Raw genomic sequence first — 12,319 nt, 5'->3', positions numbered from 1 at the left:
CTATATATTGCAGCTCATAATATCGTATAGAAAGAGTATTATGGTTGCAGTCCTAAACCACACAGATCCACAAGAACAGACCTCTGTTTTTGAGTTAGAAGAATTTAGAACAGCTTCACTTATTTGGCCAGTCATTCTGTTAATAAATGAAAGCTATCCTTCAAAATATAGAACAAGCAGATTTCAATACAGAGCAGAACTGTGCTGGAATTGTACTGCTGTTTGTTGTAGGGTTCTTTTCAGTTCACGCAGTGTGAGGTTTGATTAAAAAAAAATAAAAAAGCTGCAACTCAGTTTGCTTTGCTTGAAAAAGTTCTGTTAAGAATGACCTTATTCTTTTAATGCCTCCAGCATTCAGAAAAGAGAGTTGATGCTGCATTGACACTTGCATTAAAAAGTACTTTTATTATAAGTGTTATTATAAACTTCATTAATTTTTGAGAAAAGGATGGGTTTCTATAAAAAAATAAAGATAATTCATTTAATCTATAATTTAAGAAGTCTTCTCCTTTCTTCCTCATTCCTAAATTTAATAATAACCGGATAAAATGCATTAAATAATCTATTTCACAGACATTTGTTTCCTGTATAATGTTAGAATTCTTAATATCACCTGATGGATCAGAAGATCCTACTGCCTATTCTGGTTCCTGGGTGAGAATGTCTTCGAAATGCATAGAAATAAGTGCATCCTCAAGGAGAGAACAAACGGTTGAAGTTTAATTGTCATAACACAAAATTTCTATTATAAATAAATTGAGAAAACTTTAAACAGACGCTGGATAGGATTATTCTACTGAAAAGTTTTCTGTGAAGAATAGGGTACATTTTTTTCTGTTGGTGGGATGATGTTTATTGTGAAAACAGTAAACGCTCATTGCAGTCACAAAACACTTTTAATTGAGTAGCTGTGCCTAAGTAGCGACTAAGAATTCCTACCATAGAATTGTCCAGAAGTGCTCATTCTTTTTTTCAGTTCACTCACACACTCACTGTTGGTGTTTTTTTTTAATAGCTTTCCTCTTGAAAACAATGACAGGTTCAGCAATCTTTGCAGTATCAGACATCAAAGCCCCACATACATATCATTTGTACATCTTTTGTAGTAGTCCTTTATTTTCAACAGTGAAATATTTGAGAAACTGTATTGCAGACTTTCATAATATGACAATTTCTCTCTTTTATTGCAGCCATGGGGAAGCAGCAGAGCTTTAAGTTATATTGGTGTTTGAGTTATCACTAAAACTAATGAATTTTGACCTCAGAGATATTGATTCATTGAAACTCATTGCTGCCTTTCTGTTGGAAAGGAGAAATGAAGCTGTTGGTTTCTTAGAAATTCATTTGGGATTCATTTAACATTTCTCATATAAGTTGACCTTGAAGATATTTTGAGGGAAAAAAAATGTGTTCTGTGGTAACAGCATAGGCTAGATTGGCCAGCAGTGTTGATAGCATCAGGTTAAAAAGTATTCTTCTTTGTATGTATTGCAGCTCATCTGAAGAGGGAGGGGAATGAAGAAGTGTGAAATCCAATGTGGAGACAATCAGCATAAGTAAAATTAAAGACATCGAGTTTGTCAGTCAGTACTGAACCAAGAAGACTCTCAGCCATATTCCAGATATGTGAGCTTTGTGTGTTGTCTGGCTCTATGCAAGACAGCTCATGGCTCTGGGTATAACACAAACTGAATGAATGAAATGATTTTCATTTCATCCCTCCTTAGCTTTGTTATCCTCTAAAATAGTCTTAGATTAAATTTAAGCCTGGTAGGATATAGTACTGTGAATCTGTGCCAAAGAATCTAGGTTGCCATGCTATGTGTCTAAGTAATATTTGCCTGCTCTTCTGAGTAACTTTTCACAATATCTGAGCTGGAAAATAAAAAGGAAACAAAAGATACGGGAAAGGTGAGCTGAGCAGAAGTTTTTATTTCTGAATAATCTGTTCTTTCTCTCATTCTCTTAATTTCCCATCCCATCTTCACAATTTTACTTGCTCAAGTGTAACAAAACTTGGATTTATTTATCATTTATATATAAATTCCAGCAAAACTTTAGAGACAGCTCTTGGGGAGAAGAATATGTTGGTATATTTGTGTGTGTTTTTGTGCACCTGGACACAATTCTCTTCTATCTCTTCAAGTACTCCTTTATTTGCCATGTTGTTCATTGTTTTAGATAAGCACTTGGCTTCTGATATTGGCTCTTGTATTGTTTGTTGCCTCTAACCAGAGAATTACAGAAACACATTTTAGCCTTTTGGCTGCTAGATCTTTGCGCTCTCAATACATCTGTGAGATGGACCCTCCCAGGAAGGACAGAAACAGTTATGTTGCCTTCAGGCATAAATAGCCTACATCTTGTGATGTATTCGTGAGGTACTTACATTCTCCTCACATTGTCTATCAGTGATTTCCTTCTTTTCTTTCACTTAGCTTAAAAAGAAAAGAAAGAAAACAAAACAAAAAAAACCAACAAACCCAGCAATGGTCAAAAACTATTCCAGTAAGAAAATCATTCTTTCATTCTGAACTATAAGCATGATAGAAGGAAGTCACTGCGATTTTATAAAACCTTGCTGAGAATGTTAGGTGCAGCAATTTAATGTAAAACTACAAAGATTTGTAGTGTAGAATTTACCTTTCTGAAAATGCTTATTTTTATTCTTCTCTTTACCTTTATGACTATTACAGAATGTTGCCGTCTTCCTAAATTGATAGAAGTTTAAGCCAAAGCCTCAGTGACAGTATGCATTTCTGAGGGAGGGAGCTGTAGTGCTGAAAGCCATAGCTCTCCTTGTTTCCATGTAGGTTCAAGGTAATGATTATTAACCACATATCTCTAAGAACTGTGAATATTTTTTGGCCTTCTTGCTGGGAGATCTGCTCTCCTTCCAAAATTGTGCATGTTTGCAACACTGCCAGCAATTTATGCACTTAAAATATACAAAAAAGCAAGTTGTTATTACAACTAACCTTCTTACATGAACACTGAAGTAAGTCATGTGCTAGTCCTAAATAAGCAAATTAGAAAATTACATTATCTCACTTCAGAGCTATGGAAGCTGAACAAAGAGTTCAAAGATGAAATTAAGGTCATAGCCATCTCAAGCTAATTCAAAGATTGTGTTTTCTCTCAGCAAACAATGTATTTTCTTATGTTCACTCTCAGTTTGTTCTTCATACATTTTTCATGAGAATTCAAGAGGCCGATTACAGTACACACCTACCTTTTTTTCTTTTTTTTTTAAATCAACTTGCAGGTTGCTTTGAAAAGTCCTCCTGTCTGTGACAGCCATACAGCAGGCTACCTGCAGCCACACTGTTCCCTGTGCTTGGGAGTGTTGTGCTGGAGGCAGGCAACTGCAGAAACCAGGATGCCCTGCTTCCTTGCATGACAAAATGTGACAGTGTAAACCTGTATAAATATGGGATAAGTGCTGGTTCACTCATCTGAGCTCCTCAGTTAAGCATTTGTTAAGTGTTTGCAGGTGGTAATCCTTCAGAGCAAAGTGCTGAGGCAGTTGATGACAAAAGGATTTGGACTGCTGAGTTCATGAAGCAAGGTGAATGACTTTACCACTAGAAGGTTTCCTCATTTCACAGGATTGGTTTGTGTTGAGCCAGGTGAGACTCAAAAACTGGGATGAGCATCTTTCTATATTTTGTGCTTAGGTAAAGTGAAATATGATCTTATTTCTGAGGGCTTTTTGGGGAGGAAAGGTGGTCTTTGGATGCTGCTTGAAAACCAGTACCCTCGACATGGGCATTGTAACTCAAAATGCTAGTACAACCTACTTTAATGTAATTTTAGTATGATGCTTTAAAAAAAGAGAAACAACAAAAGTTTCACAGGTGGCTGAGAAGTAATTAACATTTGGTTACTGAAAAAACAAATGTTAATTGAAGTTTGCTTAGAGGCATACTCAGAAGCAAGAAGGGCAGTCATCAATGCTGGATGCACGTCTCTGGGCTATCACAGTATATAATGAGGCAATAAATGCATTTCGTAATGTCTTACTTGTTATTTGATATTGATGTGATTTACTTTACAGCCTGCTATTTTGCAGTACTTAAATCACATATCAATATACAGCAGCAAACTCTGAAAATGACATAATGAAATATAAGCAGGTATGGAATGCATTGTACACATGACAGAAAATGAAGTGAAGCAAACAATATTTTCAAGTAGGATTATCCATTTTGCTAGCAGTGCTTACTAGGTATAGACTTCTGCATTGATTATTCATTATCCAAACACTTCATGATATAAATTATATAGTATATACTATGTTTTCCAAAAGATTAGGTTGTTTTCCAACCGTGTGGCTGGAGACCACTATTACATACTTTTGGACTGTTTCATGGTAAATTTTTATTTTAAACAAGAAAGGAGAAAAACCTTGTTGTTTAACCATTTGACTATTCCACAGGATAATTCTTTCAAGGTTCTTTCAGATCTTCTATTTTCCAGTTGCAGAAAGTTTACTAAAATTCTTACATAATTCAAACAAAATCTATCCACACTCTTTCTATGACTCCCCCTAAGAAACAGAAGTGAAAACAATTCAGAATGAAGAAAGGATTTTTTAGAGCAGAAGTTTAGCAGTTTGACAATTGTATGTGTGAAAGGGCATTGAGCAAGGCCTTGACTAGAGTATGTATGTCTGTATGAAAAATGGTCCTTCAGTTAACCTGGAGTCTTAAAAGGACTGTCAGCCCTGACAGCATTTATGAATAGACCCTGTATGCTTGCATTTTTTACTAGTTATGTTCCTATAAAACTTTCTTAATCAGTAGAAATTTCATGTTTGGCATTACTGCCATAATTTTTTTAAATGGTCAGTTAAATTAAGACATTCTCTTGATGCACATTTACTATGTTTTAAACACTTTTCAGTGAGGAGAATTTATGAGATATCGTAAAACATTCTCTAGAACTGATGACTGGTACAAAAGTCTAAATGAAATTGTTTGATTTTATGTGAAATTTTTGAATCATTAACCACTTACTTTGTAGTTCTCTTTAAACCACCTGTTTTAAATTTTGTTTTGCAAGAAATCTGCAACCACTTTGGCTCCCTGTTTACTAAAATATTTTTCTGTGGGTAAATTTTTAGGGGGTTTCTGAATGGAAAAAAACACATTGCAACGATTTTCCAGATTCATGCTGTTTTTTTTCTGGATTTTTTTCTTTTTTTCTTTTTTTCTTTTCTTTTTTTTTTTTTTTTTTTTTTTGTAATCATTGTAGATCTCACCAAGTTGCTTCTGTGGTGACTATTTCTATCTAAAGATGCATGGATGCATTTATTTTTTCAGCTTGTTCTACCAGTATCAACCTTTGTGTCCAATAGCTGGGACAAAGAAAGAAGTTAAACCTCATCAAAATGAAATAGTGGTGAGTTTTCTTAATATCATGGATACACTTCATTAAAAACTAGGTTTCTTGCTACTGTGTTCCCTTTCTCCAACAATGGAAATAGCACAACACATGTAAAAAGAGCAGAAGATAGCTGAAAACACAATGTCTTCTAATTTGCCTTTTGAGTTCCTTCAGAAGCAAAATAAGGAAAATGCTAAAGAGATGTTAGATAGCAATCTAAATCTGAGGTGATCAGAAAACATGGCAAGTCTGTTTACTTGAAGTCCATGTTCATGCATTTCTAAAGTATGTTAACATGATTCTTCTTAGCCTTCTGGAGTTAAGTCTCACATAACAGCACTGCTGTGACAGAGAAACACTTTCAAAGTATTATAATGTTATGAGTAATATATATAGCGCTTTCTGTGACAGTATTTTATAAAGAAACTTTACTAGTTTTTCATTCCCAGCTCCTCAGGGTATAGAACTGTTATTTTATGCAGCCGATACTACTTTATTTGTTCATTTTCCCTTAGCAAAACTTTATAAAAGAAAACAAAAGTTCTCATACAAGAAAATAAAGATGAATTGCTGAAAATTAGAGATGCACATTCTCCTGCTTCAGGCAGCAACTGCCAAGCTGGAGAGTTGTCCTATCCCCCCAATTAGACTGAGCTGTCTTGGTGCCTGATTGCTGCTAATTAAGCGTTTAAAAGGTTTCACATAGGCTGAATCTTCAGGCTACAAACAAAAGAAAACGTCCATGGTTCATCATGCCTTGAAGATCGTATGGACAGATATTATTAACTCTTTACATTATAAATTCATGTCAGCTATTTTTCTGAAGAGCTGGCAGTCACTTTTTGTATTTACCCCATTATGTCTTTACAAATTAAATCACAGAAACAAAGAGTTAGTGCTATATAGATAAATAAAAAAACAACATTGTTATCTATATGACTCCTTTTCAGTTATGTTCCTACTTGTTCACAGCTAATAAATTGAAAGTCCACTGATATTCCTGATTCTATATACATTTTAAATTAGGTTAAAGATTAATTTATTTGCAAGAGTAACATTCTTGCATTCTCCAAACATTCATTAGCAAATTATTGATTCAAAATAATTTCTGCAAAGAATGAAAATATAGAAAAAAAACCAACGTGCAATTCACTTTAACACATCTTCTGGGACAGAAGCACACTCTGTATTGCACAAAAGCTATTACTTAATTGCATAGAAAATCAGTTCATTATCTTCTCTTGCAGCCTTATATGAGTGTTGAGCAGAAAGGCAAAAAACATGAAATGAGTTCAGAAGAACATTGCATGCCTCAAAAGAAGATAAGCCTGGAAAGTAAACCTACGTTGTCTTTCCCAAAATGAAGAAAACAAGCTGGCTTGAAATTACTTATTCCACTCTAAGACAAACAGGAGACCATGGAGACAGATAAGACCATGTATGTGAGCTAAAGCATTTGTGGACAAGCACAGCTGTTTCTTTTGCTGGACAAAGGGGAGATGACTGATGTCATTTACCTGGACTTGTGCAAGGTCTTTGACATGGTCCCCCACTACATCCTTATCTACAAATTGGAAGGATGTGGATTTTATGGGTGGACCACCCGATAGATAAGGAAGCAGCTGAAAGGCCACTGATAGAGGTTGATGATTAATGGTTCGATGTCCAGGTGGAGGCCAGTAATGAGCAGTGTCCCCCAGAGGTCCGGTGCTCTTTAATACTTTTACTAATGACGTGGATGATGATTGAGTGCACCCTCAGGAAGTATGTGGATGATGCCAAGCAGAGATGTGTGGTTGGCACAGTGGAAGGAAGGGATGTCATTCAGAGGGACCTCAACAGACTTGAAAGGTGGGCCTGGGTGAATCTAATGAGATTGAGCACAGCAAAGTACAAGGTTTTGCACTTGGTCTGGAGGAATCCCAGGCATTTATACAGTCTGTAACAGGTATGGAACAGCCCTTTAAAGTGCTTAATGTATTGTTGATGCATTAATATTTGTACACAGTATTGTTTTCTATCAACCTCCAAACTGGAGCATGGCATGTCTAGTATCTTTCGTCTACAAATCTTGTTTGCTCACTTAATACAGAGCCTATAGCAGTCAGCTTTCATGTTGCTGCCTTGCTAAACTTTAGTGCTGAAGTAACAGTGTGTAATCAGAGAGTTTACTATTAGGTTTCTCCTGATAAAGCGTGAAGATTACATGGGAGATTGTGAGGGCCTTCAGATGCATCTCATCTGAAAGCAAGTGGCAGTCCATTGCCTCTGATCCTAGCACATGCTCCCTGAAACAATTCAGGGCTGGTGGCACCAGTAGAGGCTGCTCCCTACAATGACTGTGGACATATTCATTGTATATTCACTATGCTTTGCACCTCCTTTGGATGCCCAGCTGAGATAATAAGAAATAACCTCTGGGCAATTGTTATACAGTATACAGTTTGTTTCCTACAGATCAGTATCCTGGGCTGTAGGGACTGTGCTGGTGGTTCAGCACTTCTGCACGAGCACAATTAATTACATAGGTGAACCCTGTGTTTAGACATCCTTTCATCCTTGATCTGCCTAACAGCCTCTCTGCTAGGGATTATCCTCTCCCTTCACTGACTGATACAGCAGCACACTTTATCTGTGTCATTTGAGATAAAGATGAGATACATCAGCACTGTCTACAGGTACTCTGAGTTCCATAGCATTTTTTAAAAGTGCTTTTATAATGTAAACTCCATTATGAAAGATACAAAGGAAGCCCCCACTGCAAGTATTCTAATCAAAGGAGAGCTCCCCAGGTGCTACTGAGGACAGAAATTGTGATGAGCTCTATTCTGCTCTAAATTACTAATTAACTTTTTCTAAAGAACACCTACTAGGAATCCTGAAGTTTTATAGCAAATGCTAAACAGCAGCTGTTTTTTAATTGTTCTTTTGCATTCTGTATCTCTGGAATGATAAGCTGGAGACACTCCCAGTTAGAAGCAGTGCAGATCAGAAAGAACAGCATTAATATAAGAGAATAGGACTTAAACACACAGAAGACATGAAATTTATGGATGAGTTTTAATAATTCTCTCTCTAGGGTTCTTTTGCATGTTAGTATTTCTATGGCTTGTTTTGTGGCATGAGATACTCTCATGCTGTTGTGAGAATCTCATGATGAATATCTGCCTATCATGTCACAGAGAGAGCATTAATTACAGTTTTAAATCTGAGTTTTATACAACTGAATCACTATTTAGATTTTTACCTTTAAAAATTATTATAATTGATGATCATTTTGATTATTCAAGAAAATGACTGTTTACAAGACATATAAATAGAAGCTTTTTGTGTCAAGTTCTCAAACCGCTGCCTCTGTATATGTATGTACTCCTTTGCCCACATTTGTAGTATCCTTCATTGTACTTAGCCCATTCACAGACTTGTGTGTGCCAATATATAAATGTATACATTACTCGTAGTCTAGAGCACACATGTATGTTGATATCCAAATTCTTGTATTAGTACAGAATAGTTGTATGATTCTATCTTTTTTTTTCTTCCTAGGTTTTCAGCAGTCACCAAGGAGGAAAAATGCTGGTGAGAAGAACACTTAAAAACAGAAGGCAGGAAAGAAGAGAGAGGTTAAAATTTTGGAAGTGCTTTCTTTGAATAACTTATTTAACCCTTTAAAACAGGTGCCATAACTTTCAGCTCTGTCAAGCCAATTTAGGTATCCTAGTATATGCTTAGGAATGTCATTAAAACATTTTTGTATAGCTCAAAAAATATTTCTGGAGATTGCAGGAGAAACTTAACTACTCCTAATTACATTTTGATCACTATAAGAGTTAGAGAAACAGTGAGCCAGCTAGGACATACTGAATCAAGTTTAATCTACAAACATGCCTTGAGAAAAGGCTTTTTCTAGGGCTTGAAGTATAAAATACAAAGATTTAACGAAATCCTGATGCTGCTGTTTATGCATGTGTTGGTTGGCTCCAGAGGTGACCAAGCAGACAGGAGCATTACAGAGACCAGGTTTCATCCTTATTACAGATAAGCCTGAAGTCACCATCCCAGTGGGTCTGATCTGCATTTCCCTCAGACAGCAATGGAGCTTTTTGCTACAGAAACCTTTCTGTCTTGTTTTCTCAGTAGTCTGTCATGCAATTTGGCTGCCGGAGATTGAGTGGACAAGCTAGACTTGCAGGGGGCAAATCCATGCCATGGAGAAACACTCGAGTATGCAAGGCACTTCCTGTGGTGGATGTCACACTAGATCTAGACACTGAGAGTATGTGTCAGTTGGTATGCCTCACAGGCATCTGGTGAACTTTGCTTTGGGGCTGCTTTTACACTGCTGTCTCATTATAGCTGGAAACTGTCTCCACTCAACCATAACTGATTGGAGGTTCAGTGAGTGTGGTGTGATAAATTGCTGCTAGGTTAGAGGTCTTGTATCTTCAACATTTATCCACCTTGGTGTGAATGACTATAAATACCGCAAAGCAATGAGAGCTCTGATTTCAAAGAGGACTGCCTGTATGAACAAGGCATGCAGGACCTGCCTCGGTGTGAACTTTTAAGCAAGGAGGCATTTTATATTAAACTGTCCTTACCATCAGCTAATCTTATTCTTGCTATGGGAATTCAGTTGCGAACTGACCCCAGTACATAATGCTATACATAAATTACTAACAGAACTTTGAAGTTATTTCCACATTTGCAGAGGAAGATAAAAAGTATGTCCTAAGGGGATTCTAGACAGACATGTTTTGGAAATTAAAGCAAATAACAAGAAAGAGGTTCAGTATCCAAGAGAGCCTTGTAGCAAGGAGGACAATAGTAACAAGGATTCAGAGTATCAATCATGTCAGAGTATTCTAATAGGCTAAATGGTCTCCCTGCATAGTTACATGTAAGTACGTGTTTATATATTGATAGAAGTGTGCACTTTTACATGTATGCAGATAGATATGTAAAGAAAACCAGGGGTATTTTTGGTTATGAGGCTATTCATATTTGAACATTTTCAAGGTTGTGAGTATATGAAAGTTGTTAAATAGCTATTTCCCCTGTGTAGGTAATAGCTGTCAGTTATGCCATCCTAACAATGACCCCCCATCAGGTTTCACACAAACAAGTCATCATGCATTTTGTAACAATTTCTAAATGTAAATTATTTACGTAGAGAATTCTTTCTGCTTAGTTGGGTGGCTCCAGAGGTTTATGAATACTTTAATATTTGAAATAAATAATTCATGCCCATTTCCTTTTTAATCTGGTCCTAAGAAATCCTTTAATATTCAGAGTAAGCATATTTTAGGGATTGTGGGCATTTCTTGAATGTAGGTAGGATGATTCACAAAAGTTAAGGCCTTGCTGTAGTGATGTTCTTAAGTCACAGTCTTAATTTTGAGGACGTTTTTAATCCCATCCAATTTGTTAAAAGGCCCAGCACAAGATCGTGCTGAATTCCATGGGATTTAGTATGTGCTCAAGTGCCTTCCTGAGCCTTAACTCCTGCTGAGCTTCTACAGCCTTTCAAAATCCTCCCCGAAGGCAGGTTCTGTGCTGCAGACAGAACAGGCTGTAAGTGCTGTGGCAGACTTTCTTATGTTGGCTTGATGCTGCTTGCAGCTGATCCAGCACTGCTCCTGCTTTGGGGGAGTTTAGAGGAGGAGAGAGTGCATGGACTCACACTCAGGTTTCCCTGGTCCTAGCATTTCTCATATGCAAATCTCATTCTCATAGGGAGAGAATCCATCAGGTGTCAGCAAATCACACTGAGAAGAATTTGCATCTCTGAAACTCAGCACTTCATCTGTGCAGATCAGGACAAACAGGCTTTCACTTTTGCACTATTTTGGGCATGTTTATTCAATTAGAAATGAGCTCAGGCTACACATGATGTGTTTCTATGATAGTAACTATCCATTTGCTGTGTTTTTCAGGCATTAATAATAACTTACACCAAAGGAATCCAAGCTGGATTTGCAGTACTAAGTGGGAATTCAACTTAATTTCATAATTGGAAATGCAGCTATTATCCTTTTATTGGTGAAATTAGTTTTGCTTTTTTTTTTTCACCGTGAATCCTTTCTACATGTTCTAAACATCTATGTTCTGCTTTTTTTTTTTTTTTTTCCCTTACGCTTATTTTGTTGCCTTTATGCTTTTTCTAGCCTTTGACCAATTTTTTGTTTTGTATCTACAGTCTACTAGCAGACACGTTGCAGCATTTAACATAGAACCTAAATACATCTATATGATGTATGATAAGAAATTATTCATATTTTGCACTTTTGTCTCAAAATCTGCTGAGGAACACAGATGGACTAGTCCAGGCAAGTCCTGGTTAGAGCCGGAGAAATCTCTTGCTTGAAGATTTACAGGCCAGGGGACACCAGAGAGAGGTGAGTCTCAATGTAAATCTTATTTTGAAGAGAAAAAAAGAATAAATTTCTCTTTTAAAAAGTGATTGCACTAAGATCCCTCCAGTATCAAAACTGGAAATCTAAAATACGCTGATCTGCTTCCATCTCTTCAGTTTTGTAATCTAACAGAACATGAAGATCACCTCTCTGCTCTGATGCCTTGGAGCATGTTGGCAAACAGATAATTATGATGTTATTTTTTCCAGGGGACGGTCCTTGTGTTTTATCTAGCCTAATTATGCCTGACATTTGGATTGCCAGTGATTTAGCTAGCGACAATCTGCTTGCTAAGAGGGTTCATGATTGTTAGGAATTCAATAATAAATTTGATGAAACATTAGGACTGTCAGACCAGTGGTGTGTTCCTTCATAAAAGTACATAAGAGTCGCTATAAACAGGGATAATGGTGAAATAATTAAGGTGATTGTAAACTTGAAATGGGTTCATATATCAAAGAATTTCCCATGCAGATTTGCTGTATGGGTCTGTTACATTGCATATTACTTGGAAG

The 12,319-nt window shown here is 36.5% G+C and overlaps 1 long non-coding RNA gene across 2 annotated transcripts; it reads left to right on the top strand.

Moving 5' to 3' along the window:
* The first annotated feature begins 2,826 nt into the window (after window positions 1–2,826).
* LOC107313009 lies at window positions 2,827–11,590 on the top strand. Of its 2 annotated transcripts, none has more exons than XR_001554738.2 (4): window positions 2,827–3,629; window positions 5,325–5,403; window positions 6,636–6,826; window positions 8,935–11,590. It is a non-coding gene; the product is annotated as an uncharacterized LOC107313009 (long non-coding RNA). The 2 variants fall into 2 exon arrangements; XR_004307212.1 differs by having other exon boundaries at window positions 5,257–5,403.
* Window positions 11,591–12,319: the final 729 nt, after the last annotated feature.

This window comes from Coturnix japonica, chromosome 4, assembly GCF_001577835.2.
Source record: "Coturnix japonica isolate 7356 chromosome 4, Coturnix japonica 2.1, whole genome shotgun sequence".
Lineage (NCBI taxonomy): Eukaryota > Metazoa > Chordata > Aves > Galliformes > Phasianidae > Coturnix > Coturnix japonica.
The sequence above is the reverse complement of the archived record's forward strand: the minus strand, read 5'-3'. Positions and strand labels throughout refer to the sequence as shown.